Genomic DNA, 16529 nt, shown 5'->3' with positions numbered 1-16529 from the left:
AACCCCACCCGGCAGCGATGATGTGGAAATCTATAAAATTTTGACGAGGGCGGATGGAAAATGCACACGTGGGTATGTTCACGTGTGTAACGCAGGGAATGGTGCTGATAAGAAATAGTTTTCTGATCCGGAGACGCTTCGGAGAGCCATAAATGGAGGGAGGATATTAAAAAGCGTACATCCATCTTTCAGGATGTACTTCCCAGTTTCAGCTGGAAAGTTGAAGCGGGGGAGGAAAATATGATGGATGCATTCCTGGAAAAGCTTTCTCCTATGGAATAACTCGATTGAAATGCTTCTATGACACAGTTACAGGTGGCATTTGCAGATGATGAAAAAATGCTGTTGGAAATTCTCTAAATTATTTCCATGAGCATACAAAAATAACTTAATCTGGTTTTGATTTCGAATAAATGCAACCTTCAAAAGTCTCAACTCTGTCCTCAAAAACGTTTAAAAATAATGAATAAATCAGTTCCAGCCCAGAACGATCGTTTTGCAACCATCATCGCTTCCCAAACAGGAGAAAGTTAGTACCTGGCCAACTTTTCGCATAAAACAGCACTAAGCACTTCCAGTTACCGGGAGGGGGGCGAAGTGAAACGTCTCCCCTTTCAAATTCAAATACGTAAAATTCTCGCTCCAGGTGTTCCCAATGTACGGGTTCCCCGGTTCATTCGGCAGAAAAGTACGTCTTCCAGTTGACCGAGTGCGGGAAATTGAAAGAATGTACCCACGAATGAGAAGGACCAACTTTTCACTGCACCACCGTTGCACACTGAACTGCATTCAACTTCATTAGCATCATTTCCACAAAAGGTTTTCATCCCGGAGGATTTTTCCTGCCGGCAGGAGAAAGTAAACGGGTCTTGGTTTCACCTGCACGTGCCCGTAATGGGGTAAACAGAAAAGTTCAACCTGGCGGTTATTAACCCTGTGAAGGCTGAAGTTCATCAAACTGATGGAACCCATTTGACACAAAATGTTTTGTTTTACAAAAAATAAGGGCAAAACTAAGGTAATTGAGACTTAAGGAAAACATGTAATTGTAGGACCACGTAATTGTGTATAGAAATTATTAATATGTTATCCTTAAAAGTTATATGTATAAAGAAACTCGTACTAGAGATTTTTTTTGTTTAAAGCATATCTGAAATTTTCTGAAATTAACAATTAACGCATATTTTCATACAAAAGTATTTCTTTCAAATGCTTTCATCTTTTCAGGATCAAATTTTACCGTTATTGTAACTGGTGAAGGACATTTTTAATCGATTCGGTGTCTCTCATAGTTATCTTTAATTATTTTTGTCTCAAATACTAAATTTTGATAAAATTATCTTTTAAATTATTTGATATGATCAAATAAACAAAATAAGCCAACTTTTGGACCATAGTGGCCCAACAACATTTCCTGTGTGTAAATGGATCAACATTTATGATTAACTTTCATTTCCATTGGTAAAACAAAGATTCTTAATATGGTTTTTTTTATCTAAAAGTAACTAAAAGTAAAATCGGGTTGCATTTCCTGCCAATTTTAATCAAAGCATCTAATCTGGGCCAAATTTCAGCTTTATAGGTTAAAAAAGTTTGGCAAGCGATACGCAAAGTTGACAGCTCAGAAAATGGCATATATAATGAAATCATGAACGTACTTTATTGATAGGAATTTATTTTAATAAAAGCAAAAAATATAAACATTAAATCAATAAACCAAAAAAATTGACTTAATAATTTATTTTAAAAGTTGGTTTAAACTCTATTTTTTATTACTTTTATTTTTTCTTAATTTAATTTTTTTTGTAATTTAATTTTTTTTGCAATTTAATGTCTAGATTTGTTATGAAAACATAGAAAACTATTTTAAAAAGATTCAATAAAATTCAATCTTAATTTACACAAAATCATTTAATAGACCACAAAACTAAATAAAATCAAGGATGGTAGAAAAAATAAATAAAATTTCATTAAAAAATAATCTTAATTTTAATCACAATTTTACGTTAAATATATCAAAATATTTATGATGACTAAACATTATAACTTTAGATAAAAATTTAAACCTGGTAATAGAAAAATAATTATCAAATTGAATTATAATTTGTTGGATTGTCTGATCAAAAACATCAAATAAAGTTACCTTATTTTAATTTTCAAATAAATTAACGCATAAAAAGCAATCTTTTATTCATTTTTTTTTCATATTTTATGACGCCCTTGAAATATAGGGGTCGAAAAATATTTTTTTTAAACTTTAAAATTTTAATGAGGGTAGACGTGCAAACAACACAACGTCATAACAGCTCAAGTATACTGTTGCGTTAATAACTATTTTAACATGATTGAATAATTATTTTGTTTATCAAGCAAACATCAAATTTCCATGACTTTTTATTTCTAAAATTGGAAAATGTTGTGAAAGTGTTAAAAAAATATTTTGTCTCAAAAACTTGTTTGTATACATTCTAATAAAAACATATGAAGAGATCAGCAACATGTTTTAAGATCAATCCAAATATGTTTACTAAGCTTAAATAAAAATAACTTTCCAAAAACCTTTAAAAATATGAAAGTGTCGTCCTTAATAAAAATGTTATTTTTAAACAAAAATAAATTAATTAAAAGCAAGGCTTGATGTGGAACGTACTATGCGTTTTGAAGAAATTTTGAATGTTTCTTTTTACAAATTTAATTTGGAAAATATTCAATTAAACTTGAAAACCATTAGAAAAACAAATGCAAAAATCAATCAATTGAAAAATACCCTATCAAACTATTCAAATTTTACAAGTTCTAGTAATTTTGAAATATGTTTCAAATGCGATCAGCGATATTATGAAAATGGCCCGCAAGGACCACTGGTGTAGGCAAACACTTTTTAAACTCAAACATATAAAAAAAAACAAAAAATCTAAAAATATAGCTTATTTTCTTGATTTTTTTTTGCAAATTTAAAAAAAAGTTCTCCTTTTTCGTCTATCTCAAAAAAAAACTTTTTATCAATTAGATTGGAAAATTCCTAACAATTTGCTTATTTGAACATTAGTGAAAATATCATTGAAAAGAATGAAATCATGGAAAAATGTTTTTCCAAGTTTTGCCCATATTGTCTCCAAATTCCAATCGACGATATCTGGTAACATATTTTGCAGATTTTAAATATGATTTTCATGAAATTTTGTCTTATTTTTCAAATTTTAAACTCTTGCCTGACTTTTCCAAAAGGTAAAAAAAAGTGATATTTGGCCTTTTCAAAGTTGGGAAACAAAGGGTCAAAGGGCTTCCGGTTGCAGTTTTCTCAAGTGCACACAGGCAAATAGAAGAACAAAAAGTTAGGAACCCTTTCCACACCGTATACAATTTTCTCGCAACCTGAGCATGGGGGGCAATGTTTAATGCTCACTGCTTCCTTCTTGGAATATTTCGGTTCCCCTTTCGGAAACATCCCCGGACTTTCAACGCAAAGACAGTAACGCCAAGAAGCAACTTGTGGTCCCAGGCTTTCGTGAACGGCCCCCGGAAAATCAGCTTTGTGGTTCGCTTTCGGGTTCGCCTCAGAAAAAGTTTCCAACTCACCCTTGCCCACCTCAGCTGACTTTTGTGGTCCCATAGAATATCGTGTGCAACCACCACCCACCCCTCAAAAGTGGGTGGGTGGAAACTGAGCTTTTTCGCAAGCTCGGTCTTTTTTATAGCCTCCGGGTTCAACTTTACTTTTATTTAGTTTTAGTCAGGCACGGGACTGAAAATTATGCATTCTCAGGCGCACTGGCCTGAACCCAGGAATGTGAAATTTGTGCTCCGGCACACACGTGGTAATTTGATGCACTTTTGCAACAACAACAAAAAAAGATATTCCAGAGAGTGGTGGTGGTTGGGCAGAATTAAAATAAAACACGTTCACCAAAAACTGAATAAAAAAACTCCAGTAGCAAGCAACCCCAAGGAAACCCAACCACTAAACTTGGTAAGAGTACAGCAAAAAAAAAAAGCTGACTTGAATTGGGAACGACAGTTTTCGAGTTTCCCAACCGTGACCGCATATTAATTTCATTTTTATTGTCTGTGGCACAAAACACTGACTGGGAATGCAACTCCACAACGGCGTGATGGCCGAGAGCTTCTTGGTTTCACGGTCTGGAAAAGATGCTGCACTGCATTTGGTTACGGATTTTTGGGTTCCTGTGGTGGTGGAGACAGAGCTTTTTGTTACAAATTTTAGCTTTATGAAAAGGGTTGATTTGTGAGTAAGTTTGTTTAGAAGAAAAAAAATCAATTGAAAATTAAAAATTTAGTTTGGTTTCCTAACTGAGGAAAGGCTAGAAATCAATTCAAAAATGAACTATGTAACTACACCTCCACGACCTACTATCGCATATACATATCGACTCAGAATCATCTTCTAAGCAAATGTAAAAAAAAAAAACAATTTAAAATGTAACGTTTTTAATTAACTTTACATATTATTTTTAAGAGTGTAGCAATGTTCTACAAATTTGTAGAGCAGACAATTACAAAAATAGTTATGTATAAACATAGGAACAACATATCATTTCCCTTAAAATGACATGTTCCAAAAAAAATTACGCTTGAGTAACGGAACATGGCACTATTTTTGTGTTTTTTTTTTTTTGATGTTAAAAAACTCAACTGACGATTTTTTTATTTCACTTTATTGAACTCATTAAAACTTTGTATTAGGGGTTAAACTTAAATTAATGCTTATTCTTACAGGAACACTTCTGTACACATTATGCTAAAAATGATTTTTGCGTTTGTTTTTTGCAGATTTCAGAGTGCGTATTTTTGCGGAAAAATAGGTACACGGAAAAATAGATTTTATAAATTTAACTTTTTATTACTAAATTGTAAATTCTCAAAATATTGTTCTTAACTTTCTAAATTATTCAATATATTTTAGAGCACTAAAAAAGACATATTTTGAGCTATAGTGAATAATGTCGGACATAGATTAAAAAAAAGTATCGAAAATGCGTTAAAAAAATTGTTTTAAGTCTAAATAAATAAGCCATACACACATATTCTCGACAATTTTACCATTTTTTTCGAAATATGTCATAAAAAACTCTGATTATTGAAGAGCTGAAAAAAATTCCTTTCGTAACTTTGAAAGTTCATAAAAAATCGAAAAAATGAAAATGATTTTTTCTAAGCATCACCTAGTCTTTAATTTTCAACTGACGATATCTCGGAAGCTATTGGTTCGATTTTCAAAATTTGATAAGGAATATATGGACAAAGTTTCTCCACATAAAAAAGAATAAACTAGAGGTGGGCAAAATCGCTCTATTTTAGGAGCCGCTCATTTTCGCTCGCTCCTTAAAATGAGCCACTCTTTTGAACGGCTCTTTCGCTCGCTTTCATAAATTTTGTTGAAAAGGCTGTTTTAAAGAATGGTGTGATTTTTGATGTTTTTTTTATTAGACTTTATTAGACATTATTTTAAAAAAAAACTAAAAACGGGAAAATTCACTTTAAAATCATGGGGAAAGAGCACAAACTTAAATCTAGAGTTTTGAAGAAAATTGCTATTAATTTTAGAAAATTGCGTTTATATCTGCTAAAATGAAACAAATGTTACTATAAGAAAATGTATAAATTAAATTACATTTTCAATCCTCAAAAACAAATTTCTTGCTACAATTTGTTGGAAATTCAACCAATGATATTTATCATCTTCAAAATAGACAAAAGTTTAAACATCATTCCACTTGGAACGGTTCATTCAAAAGACCGGAGTTTCAAAAAGAACCGCGGCTCTTTTTTTTGCGAGCCATGGTTCGTTCGTTCTTTTTTGTAGACTGGCTCTTTGAGCGGCTCGCTCTTTTTTGCCCACCTCTAGAATAAACAAATCTGTTTGGTGCTAAGATACAGCATCTAGAAGTTTATTTTTTGAGAAAAGTTAGATAAGTTTTTCTTAGTCTTTCGAAGTTGGTTGGGTAAAATTAAATATTTGTTTATTTTTGCGTGAACTATTTTTTAAAGTTTTAATCAAAGCTTAAAATTTTGCCGATGGCACCCTCTATCTCAAAAAAAAAATTCCGTGTTCTAGAAGTTACACATTACATCTCTTGTTTTATGTTATTCTTATTTATTTTTTCAGTGTATTAATTCTCATTTATATATGTATAGTTTAGGCTGGTTCAGCATAACATTTTATTTTTTTAGTGTTTTCATTATTGTACAGAATCATTTTTTTTTTTTTGTTGTATATTCTGTACGTTATCATTTAAATCAGGGGTGCTCAAAGTTGTTGGGGGCCGGGCCAAATTTTAAATACACAAAATAGGTTATTTATAAATAATAATTAGGTTATTTTAATGTATAGACTAGAAAATCCATCTATAAGTAACTTTTTTTTAAATGTCTGTTATTTTTTAAACATTTTCGTTAATTAAAAATAATAGAAAACACAAAATGGCAGTTTTTATCGGTATTGTTGATTTTATTGTTTAGGTACACACATATTTCTCATTACTGAATTCAGTTAAATTTACTGAAATCTGCACTACTGAAATTTTCAGTAAATGAAAACTTGCTGAAATTTCAGTAAACTTTTACAGCTTCATACCGTAAACCGGGGTGACTTTGATAGGATTTCAATTTGTTTTTAGAATATTTCCCAACAAGTAAGGTTTTTCTCAAGATTATTATTTTTAAAACATGTACTGGGGTAGGCCACACAAAGTCCATGCACTATTTCGGAAAAAAAATTGTTTCAATAATGTTTAGAAAAATAGTTACGTTAAAAATTCTTAGTTTTAATTCCGGGGTGACTTTGATAGTCATAGTTTTTCTTGTTAAAATCATATTTAAGATGTTCAAACATTATTTGTACGCTAAATGTACCATCACTAAAGTAGCTGATATAGTTTTTAAGAAAAACAATCAATGTTTATATTTAGTTAACTAAGTGTATAAGCTTTTTAGCAAAATACATATAAATTTTAGGTAAAATTTTTAAAAAGTCGGAATTTTGCCTGAAATTTGTTAAAACTAGTTTTGTTTATAAAATTATCGATTTATATTGCATTTTATACTGAATTCAAGGCAAGAATCACAAGTTTTCACATTTTACGTGAAATTTGTTCAACTGAAATTGCCTATAAATTTGGAGATTTTTTTTAATTGTGTTTCAAAAACACATATTATTTATTATTTACAAACTTTTTTAACCTTCTCCTAGTGGAAAATTGTCCAAAGAATCCGAAAATGCATTCTGTTTTCCGATTAAAAAATATGTTCATTGAGAAAATCATGACACTTTGAGAAGTTTAAAATAATGACTTTCATCAACATTTTCTTAACTATAGTTAACTAACTTTTCAAGCTTGTCAAAATTTTATGAAAAGTTCTTCTTGGGGTACTTTGAACACTTCTCTACCACGGTCAGTATGTTTCTAAACCATTCCTTACGTAATTTAATTGTACTCTTCATTTTGCGGAAAAATCGCAAACCTATCAAAGTCACCCCGGCTATCAAAGTCACCCCGTTTTACGGTACAAAAATTAACTGAAAATTTCAGTAATGCAGTTTTCAGTAAATTTTAACTGAAAACGAACATCAGAATTTCCTGTGTAGGTATTTACAAAAATAAGTATTTAGCTGAATTTACTTGCGTTTTTATTAAAAAAATTCTCGAAAATGGTGACATGTTATCTGATCAATATATATAACGGCGTAATTTTATCTTTAAATTAAGCGTGACTGATGAAAAATTGTTGAGAGCCAGAATTTCAACACTTCAATTAAAACAAAATTTAGAAAAGTTTTGAGCACCCGTAAGATTTGACCAAAAAACATTTAAGCGAAAAAAATGTATTCCTGGAAAATTCACCAAAACGATTCTGATCGCAGTGGAATTTATTTTTAATCGATTTAAGCTGATTTCACTTGAATTTCCATTGATGTTTAGAAAAAATTTTGCCCGTGATTTTTCGAGCAAATTATTAATAATCAACATTTTGCCTGCCTGAATCAGATGGTAGTCAATCAGATTCCTTATCCCACTGTCATGAGTTCGAATCCCGAGGGAAGGTTCCTAAGGGCAAAGTAAGTTTGAGGGTCAATTCACAAAAGGACCGTTATGACTTTAAAATTAATATAGAATACTTATATTTTTGCAATTATTGAAGATTTCAAATTTGAAATTTTATAAATATGTACAAAAATGTTTGATGAAAGTTTTGACGATATTTACTAGATTCACTCACATCGAAACGTGTGAAGTTATTTTTAATGTTAAGATTTTTGAACAAAATATTTGTGTCTAAATATTAATAATACATAAGATTTTTATTTTCAAAAAATGAAAAAAAGATGCACGCAAAGTTTGAAATAAACTTTAATTTTGAAAAAGTATAAAATAACATTACAAGTGGTCAACGGGCCATTTTACATGATCATTCAAAATGGGTCCGCGGGCCACAAAAAATCACCTCGCGGGCCACGTTTGGCCCGCGAGCCATACTTTGGTCACCCCTGATTGAAATTGTAAAAAATGCGTAGGTACCACATACTTATTTTAACTAAAAATATAGGAAAAAAAGTTAAAAAAAACTATGATTTTTTTTTATTATTATCAAACATTGAAAAAATCACATAAACATTTTAAGCTAATTTTCTAAAATTTTAAGAGTTTTGCTTTCTATTGCTCTATGAGGAATCAAAATCGGTTGAAAAATGTATTTTCGGTGAATATTTAGATCAAATCCCGCCTAGAGGCAAGTTTTGCGGAAAATTTGTAAACCTTTTAAAAATAATTTGATAAAAAGTTAATAGTGGTAATGTGTACAGGATAAGAAATCATTCAAATATAGTTCAAAGTACCTAATCATATGAGTTAAATTTTATTCCAAGAGTTTTCCAACTCAAAGTGTCCTTCACAGTTCAACAATGTTGCTACTGCATTCCCCTTACGAGCAATTAGGAGCCACATTTTCTGCATGGAATACTGTAAAAACATTGCACTGCCCCTGCACACAATTGCACTTCAAGTGCACCTGAAACTCAACACACACTCCCACCCATCCTCAACTTGTTTTCAACACTTTTCCACCCTTTGAGCACATCCTTTTCCTTGTTTTAAAGAGGGGGATAGGGGATGGGTGTAATTTGCAACCTGGACAGGAACTTACACCCCCTCCCCTATTTCTACCCAGGTGAGCATAATTACTCGCGGAGGGGTCGGCCACTTCACCGCGTGGGAGAAAATAGTTTGAATTTTCAGCTGCTGCCGGTGATGAGTCGTGTTTTTTTACTTGTGTTCGCTGCCAGTCACGTGGAACATTTCATTCAACGTGTCATGTTTTTCAGCGGGAGTTGTTGAAATTTTTTTGTTTTGAACATTTCCATCGGTTTAATTAAAATGAAACTCTTGCTTGACGGGGATTCCACCGAATGATTCCAGCAGTTTGTTGAATCAACCGGAATCTCATTTCGAAAAATTTCCCCCAAAATCCAACATCAATTCACGCCAACTGGCGCCCGAAGAGACTCGGGACATGATAGTGCGGCGATAACCCAGGGCCGAAAATTCCCCAAATTTTTAATCACGTTCCCATCTTCCGCCATTTTGAGCATGAAAAGCGGACGCATTTCGGCGAAGGATCAAATGTAACGCTCGGGAAAATTGAAATCATTCAAATGGTTTTTGCTTTTTTTTTGTGTTTGCTGTGAACCAAAAACCGGTTCCGAAATTGGAAAAGTCCGTGTCGTCCGGAGTTGGCCATGAGACCGGGTGATGATGGCACCACGCGCCGAAAGGGGCTGCGGAATTAAAAATGCTAAATAGCAGACAGTCCAGCTGGCGACACAAAGCTGAGCTCAACGCTGGAGAGGGGGATCAACTTTCAGGAGGATGGAATCGACGAACAGATTATCGGAACACGTGCCGGCGCTGATAGGGATGGGTTGAGCTTTTGTTTCCGTCCCAGATATTGAGCTCCTCTCATTTGAAGAGAGATTTGAGTTGAATGGGTTGGGTTGAATTGAGTCAGTTTGGAGGAATTATCTGTGATTTTGCAGATTGACTTTTCTTTTTTTTTTTTTTTAATTTTGATGAATCTAGTTAAAGTCAAAAGAAACCAATTTGTATGATTAGTTTTTCCAAACAATGTCTTTTAGTCATAAAAGAGAATTTTTATTTTTCCCGTGTTCAGCAGACCATTTTGAGCATTTTTTGTTCTACGAAAAACTTATTTTTGCTTGTTTTATGTTTTTTTCTTATTTCATTTAAAGTTTTTTTTTATCTTGCATTTATCTTGTTTAGTTTAAATTTGTTTCAGGTAGTATTTGACTTTTTCTACCATCTCCTATCATTACTTATTGTCTTTTAAGTTTTATCATGTTTCTACAGTAACTTTTTTAAATTTTTTGCATAATTTTCACATTTTTAACTATAGAACGATACCATTGTCATTTAAATTGTTAAAAAATGCCCAGAGGCATAGTCTGGGACATAACAAAAATTGCTGTTTACTTATTTTTACAAAAAATATAGGAAATGTTAGTGAAACACAAAGCCAAGGTTGACCTCAGAAAAATATGACACTTTCAAAAACATTGGCAAAGTTGCATAAAACAAGTCAAACTTTCAACCCTAAAATTATGTAAAATTTTAATAGTTCTTCTTACCAATGTTTTTTAAAGATCAAAAATTAGGTGCAAAATGGATTTTTGGTGAATTTTCAGATCGAAGCCCGTTTAGAAGCGGGGTGGAATTTGATGATTATTATAGAAATAAACTAAACTTTTTAGAAATAGCCTAGCCACAATTTCAACATTTTGATGAAACAAATTGTTTGGAAATGAATTATGGAAAAAAGCCTATTGCGGAACTTGTCATTAAACGACAATTCCCCAAACTTCAAAAGAATTTTGAACAAACCCTATCATGCTTAAAAATTATTCTTAACGCACGGAATGCATTTTAAATAGATTTCAGCTGATTGCACTTAAATTTACGTAGAAAGTTTTTGAAAAATATTTCTTTTGCCCCCCGATTTTGATTGCCGATATTAAAGGGAAGAGGGTTGACAAAAACTTCAAAAAATATTTCTAAAAGCCTAATTTTGATAAACAATTTTAAAAGATCTATACTGTTTTTTTTTAATTCTGCGAGTTCATGAAATTTAGGATGTTTAATTTTTTTGAAGACAAATGTTAGTACAATCGACTCTCTGGCATCAGAATTTCTCAATTTTTTAAAAAGATATTTAAAATCTTGTTTTTTTTATGTGTAAGAATCTTTGTCAATGCAGTGTCCCAACGTCATAATAAGCAATCTTGCATCATAAGTTTATACAAACGAGCTTATTGAGAAAAAAAATATCTGATCGATTTGGTGTCTCCGGCAAACTTATTGTCAAACTTGATTTCAAAAATCATGTTTTGATGCAAGATTTGCAATAGAAAGTCAGATTACACTTTAGTTATAGTGTAACATTCTAGATACATACATTTTCAAGGTTTTATTTTATTTTTTATAATAGCAGTTATTCAAAAATACTTCACGAAAATATTGATTCTTTTTTTTTTTTTTCAATTTTATGAAATTAAACTTTCAATAAATTGCCCACCCTTTACAAAAAAAAATAATCTTGCTATTTTTAATTCCAAGTCCAAGATTTTAAAATTTTCAATATAGATGTCTTCAGTATTTTCAAAACATTACCATTGATTGATTTTTCAAAGTTTTTGTCCCTCGGATCTGGCCGGGATCGAGGGCGGGGGGGCAAAAAACATGAATATTGAAATAACAAGCCATAGTTTGAACATTTGCATGGAAAAAGTGTTTTAAAATGCATTTTACCCTACACAGCTAAAAAAGTAGTAATCCAGCTGCGTGTAAAAGGCCTGGGTGTAAAATAAATATTGCATTATTTTATGCAATTTTATGTGATTTTACCACCCTGAAATATGTACACAGAAAAAAAAATATTCCTGTAAATTTACATTATTTACTATGTTCCAAAAGGCAGGGCTGTGGAGTCGGAGTCGGAGTCGGAGCCGGAGTCGGTGGAGTCGGGTCTTTTTGGGGACCTGGAGTCGGAGTCGGAGTCGGAGTCGTCAAAACTCGAACAGCTGGAGTCGGAGTCGGAGCCGGAGTCGGCTAAATTTTAAGAGCTGGAGTTGGAGTCGGAGTCGGAGCCGAAGATTTCTGATAACCCGGAGTCGGAGTCGGAGTCGGAGTTATCTTAAATTCAACAAAAATATTTTTTTATTATTGTTCAGTATTTCCTATATAACAGCATAATTTACAAAACTTCTTACATTTTTAATTATTTTTTACTTCGCATGGCATGGTGCATGGCGACGCAAAGCATTTTTTTCATTTTTTTAAAGATTTATCAGATGCCATTATGTTTTGAAGCTTTTTATTGTGATTGGAAAGCTCTTATTTTGTTATTTCACTATAATCACTAAGTGATAACCTCTTACCCAAGTATGTAGTATCATAATTTAAAAAATATTGGTTGTGTAGTCAGACATATCTAATTGATTCTTGACTTCTTCCTTTTGCCTATATTTATATGCCCCTTCAATTCAAATTTGGCCAAATATTATCCAGTTCTTTCTGAAGAAAGTTCACACACAGTCATCTTTTACCCCGATAGCGAATGACTTGGAGGTTTTAAGTTTAATCATTTTTTAGGAAAAAAAATTACGAGATACATAAAAAGATTAAAAATAGTAATCACTGATTTTGGAAATCGAAAAAGAGTCACTGACAGTAACAAATAATCAACGATAATAACATTGTATTACTTGAAACTCAACATGCGCATTTTGTTTATAACTGAGTACAAGAAAATCAAAGTGTTGCATTTAAAATAATTGAAACTAACAAAAATTATCAAAAGGAGGTGCAACTAATTTTGAAATAATCATTGAATGTTGATGTTGATGTTGATTTTAGGTGAACTATTTTGATACCGTTGCAAATTATCGTTAAACAAATCTCAAGATTTCAGTACAAAAATGAACTAATAAAAAATGTACAGAACAAAATATAGGATTTTAATTTATTTTTCGAATATTATTAAAAAAACTAAATCAAAATATTATCAACCGGTAAGATTTTTTTCATACTGTATGTCCCACGCCAATATGACGGAAGGTTATTATCATTGCAAATCAATGTACCTTAAAAAAAAATGAAATACTTGTGACCTAGAAAATATTTTACTTGTGGATATTTGTTTTTTATTATATTTTAACTTTTTTCATATATTTTGATGGAGGCGCAAGATCATTCATCATGTTTCGTTTTAGGTGAAGATTCACGAAGTATCGTGCGCCTCATTTTTAATGTATCTTTAATTTTAAAATTAAAATAAATTAAAAATTTCCAGGGTAAAATAATTTTTATGTCACATATATTTGAAAAGGACCTCTCAAGCGTCCTTTCCACGAAGAAATTGTTTAGATACATTGATTTGCAATAATAATCTCCTTCAACCATGGCGTGATGTCCATGTACGTCTTAAAAAAAATACAAAAAAAATGTTTCGTTTAAAATTGTCATTTAAAAAACAAGTCACTGTGCTTCTTATAAATGTCAGCCTGAAAGTGAGCAAATTGAATTTTTATGTTCAATAGATCGTTAAGGCCAGGTTTCTTTTAATTATTCATTCAAAAATAACAATTTGATATTTTGATTTATTAGCTTTGAATACATTATTTGCAAATTTGAGGTTAAGCAAATAAATCCAAATTTACTTACAAAACTGTCCTTCTCAAAATGCCTCTAAAACTGAAGATTTTTTTTTATTTCTGTTTCCATAACGTTTAAAACTTGTAACCTAGAAACATTTTTCCGTTTTGTGATTCGAAATTATTTTTCTTGAGAAAAATATGACGCTTAGCGAGTATTTAAATATTCCTATTTATCAATGTTTTAAAAATAATTAACTATCTTTTGAAACACTTGAAATATGTGGAGTCGGAGTCGGAGTCGGAGCCAACCATTTGTTGGAAGCTGGAGTCGGAGTCGGAGTCGGAGTCGGCTAGAGTTGGTAGGCCGGAGTCGGAGTCGGAGTCGGAGCCAACCATTTGTTGATAGCCGGAGCCGGAGTAGGAGTCGGAGTCGGCTAATCTGAGAAAGCCGGAGTCGGAGTCGGAGTCGGAGTCGTTTGAAATATGACCCGACTCCGCAGCCCTGCCAAAAGGTATCATGATAAATGATGTATATTTACATTAGGTTCATTGGAAATTTACATTAGATTCATTGGAAATTTACATTAGATTCATTGGAAATTTACATTAGTTTTGAAAATTTACGTTATTTTTGGAAATTCACACTAATTCTGATTGACCAATGGGAATGAGAAGCTCGACTTGGATTGCAGTAAGAAAAGGGTGTGGCCTATGTTCTATTTTAAAATGAAAAAAAAAGTTGTTTCACAGGTAGGGAACGCTTTCTCGTCGACGGCCAAGTGGAATAACGCTGGACTGGAATCAAACGGACAACGGGTAGGATGTTCAGCGTTACTGCTGCTTACCGCTGCCGAGACGGGTAGAAATTCATCAGATTTGTGTTTCCATGCTCAACCTTTCCATTAGATTCATGATTTACATTAGATTTAGATTTACATTGGAGTAATTTCCATGACTTTTTACTTTTTACTTCATATTTCAACATTACATTGAGTGAGTTTACAAAAGAAACAGTAATTACGTGCTGTGTAAATTTACATATTTTTTTTTCTGTGTAGCCCATCAGTATAGGAAACCTACTTGACCGAAATGTCATGTTCATATATGCGTTTATCCTACCCATTTTTCATCGGTCCGTTGGCCGAGCGGGCTAAGGTACCAGTCCTTATTGTTGGTGCTGGGTTTGAATCCAGCCGGTTGCAATTTTTTTGTGTTTGCAAAAATTGTACATGCAGTGTGTTTATTTTGACGAAGGTGATGTGCATGCTTTTGCATGCGATTTTACCATCGGATTTTTTGCTTTGTAGTTCAGTTGTTTTGCAATCAACAGTTTTCAAAAAATGTAAGATTTGACGAAAACAAAAATTTTGCGATTTTTATCAAAAATTCACAAGATTTTTAAATCTACCCAAACATGCTAAAAATTATTCTTAACGCAGGGGAATGCATTTTAAATTGATTTCAGCTGATTGTAGTTTAATTTCCATTGAAATTTTAAGTTTTGTGAAAAAATATTTTTTTGCCCTCTGATTTTTCGGGCAAACTTTGGGGGGGGGGGGGGGGGGGTAAAAAAAATTTAAAAAAAATTGAAACCAGCCTAAAGGGGAAAAAACAATTTGTTAAAATTGCATATGTTGCATACTGGCCCTGATTGCATAAATGTTCCATATCTCCAAAATGTTAAAGTTATTTTAGTGGAAAAGAGTAGAAATTTTCAAGTCATCACGAGTTTAAAACTGGGTGCTTATCAGATTCCAGTAGAGAAAATCACTTTTTTAACAAATGTGTAAACTTTGAAAAATATATTTGAAATCAATTTACAACTGATTCACCATGTTTTTGAAATATTTTTTTGATTTGAAATAGAATGCAACCAAAAACTTTTAATGACAATTTTTACATTTTGCTTAGAAATTAAAAAAGAGGATGATGATTGAGAAAAAACAACCAGCTACACCAAAAATAAAAATATTACACGCTCAAAGATTTTAACAACAAAGACTAAGCTCCTTACTTGCTTACATTTGTCATACTTGTCACCTACCCATCAAAACAAATCACCTTCCCACACACACAAATCCCGTCATGACACTAAAACGCAATAAATACCTTGTAAAACATAAATCGGCCTGCGGTCCCCAACTCCCTGCTCCTGGGGCGCACAATAATGACAACAATACACGCCTACACTATTCCACCCAAACAAATCACTTGTTCTAAATTCTCCCACATAAATCGCCCAGCACCGGTATTATGTTGCTGCGGCTTCCTTTTCAGCAGTGCTGGTGTAACATTTCATATTCAATCACTTTCCCCTTGCGGCGGTGGCGATCATCACTGCCTTTCACTCATTCATGCTTTCCTTTATCCTTATCGTTTTGATATTTTCTTCTCACTCCCTTACTCATTCACCAGAGAGGGGGTTCCCCTTTAATCCGATCAGCAATTATCGAATTACATCGCAGCAGCTGCTACTTTTTATTTTCCTTTTTTTTGCGTCTTAATTTTGGTGCAACTTCCTTTCCGTTAGAACACTTTGCTTCCTTTAACGATTTTTTTTTTGAATTTTGTTTCTTTTAACTTTGTTGTTTTGTTGTCTTCTCCTTTTTGAGGTGTTTTTATTAACCTTTTTTGTTTGGACAATTTTCAAACATTTCAAAACTACATTATTCGTTGAAACCAAAACAAATCACCGTTAATCCAATAATCACTTCAAACTCAAGTCGTCGTCCTCCAGCCGTTCCGTTGATTTGCCTCCGCTGATCCTGATTTATTGCTAGCAATTCTTCCCTCTTTTTTGCCGGATCAACCTCACAGCATGCATTAATCTCTCTTCCTTTCGATT

At 32.4% G+C, this 16529-nt stretch overlaps 1 protein-coding gene across 1 annotated transcript in view; it reads right to left on the bottom strand.

Annotated features, from left to right (window-relative positions):
• Positions 1-16235, bottom strand: part of LOC120426583 (insulin-like growth factor-binding protein complex acid labile subunit) — a 222694-nt gene extending 206459 nt beyond the window's left edge. The window contains exon 1 of the mRNA XM_039591372.2: positions 15794-16235. The gene's annotated coding sequence lies outside the window, so the exon portion shown is untranslated. The remainder of the gene's footprint in view (positions 1-15793) is intronic.
• Positions 16236-16529: the final 294 nt, after the last annotated feature.

This window comes from Culex pipiens, chromosome 2, assembly GCF_016801865.2.
Source record: "Culex pipiens pallens isolate TS chromosome 2, TS_CPP_V2, whole genome shotgun sequence".
Classification (NCBI taxonomy): Eukaryota; Metazoa; Arthropoda; class Insecta; order Diptera; family Culicidae; genus Culex; species Culex pipiens.
Note: the sequence above shows the minus strand (reverse complement) of the source record. Positions and strands in the feature narration are given on the sequence as shown.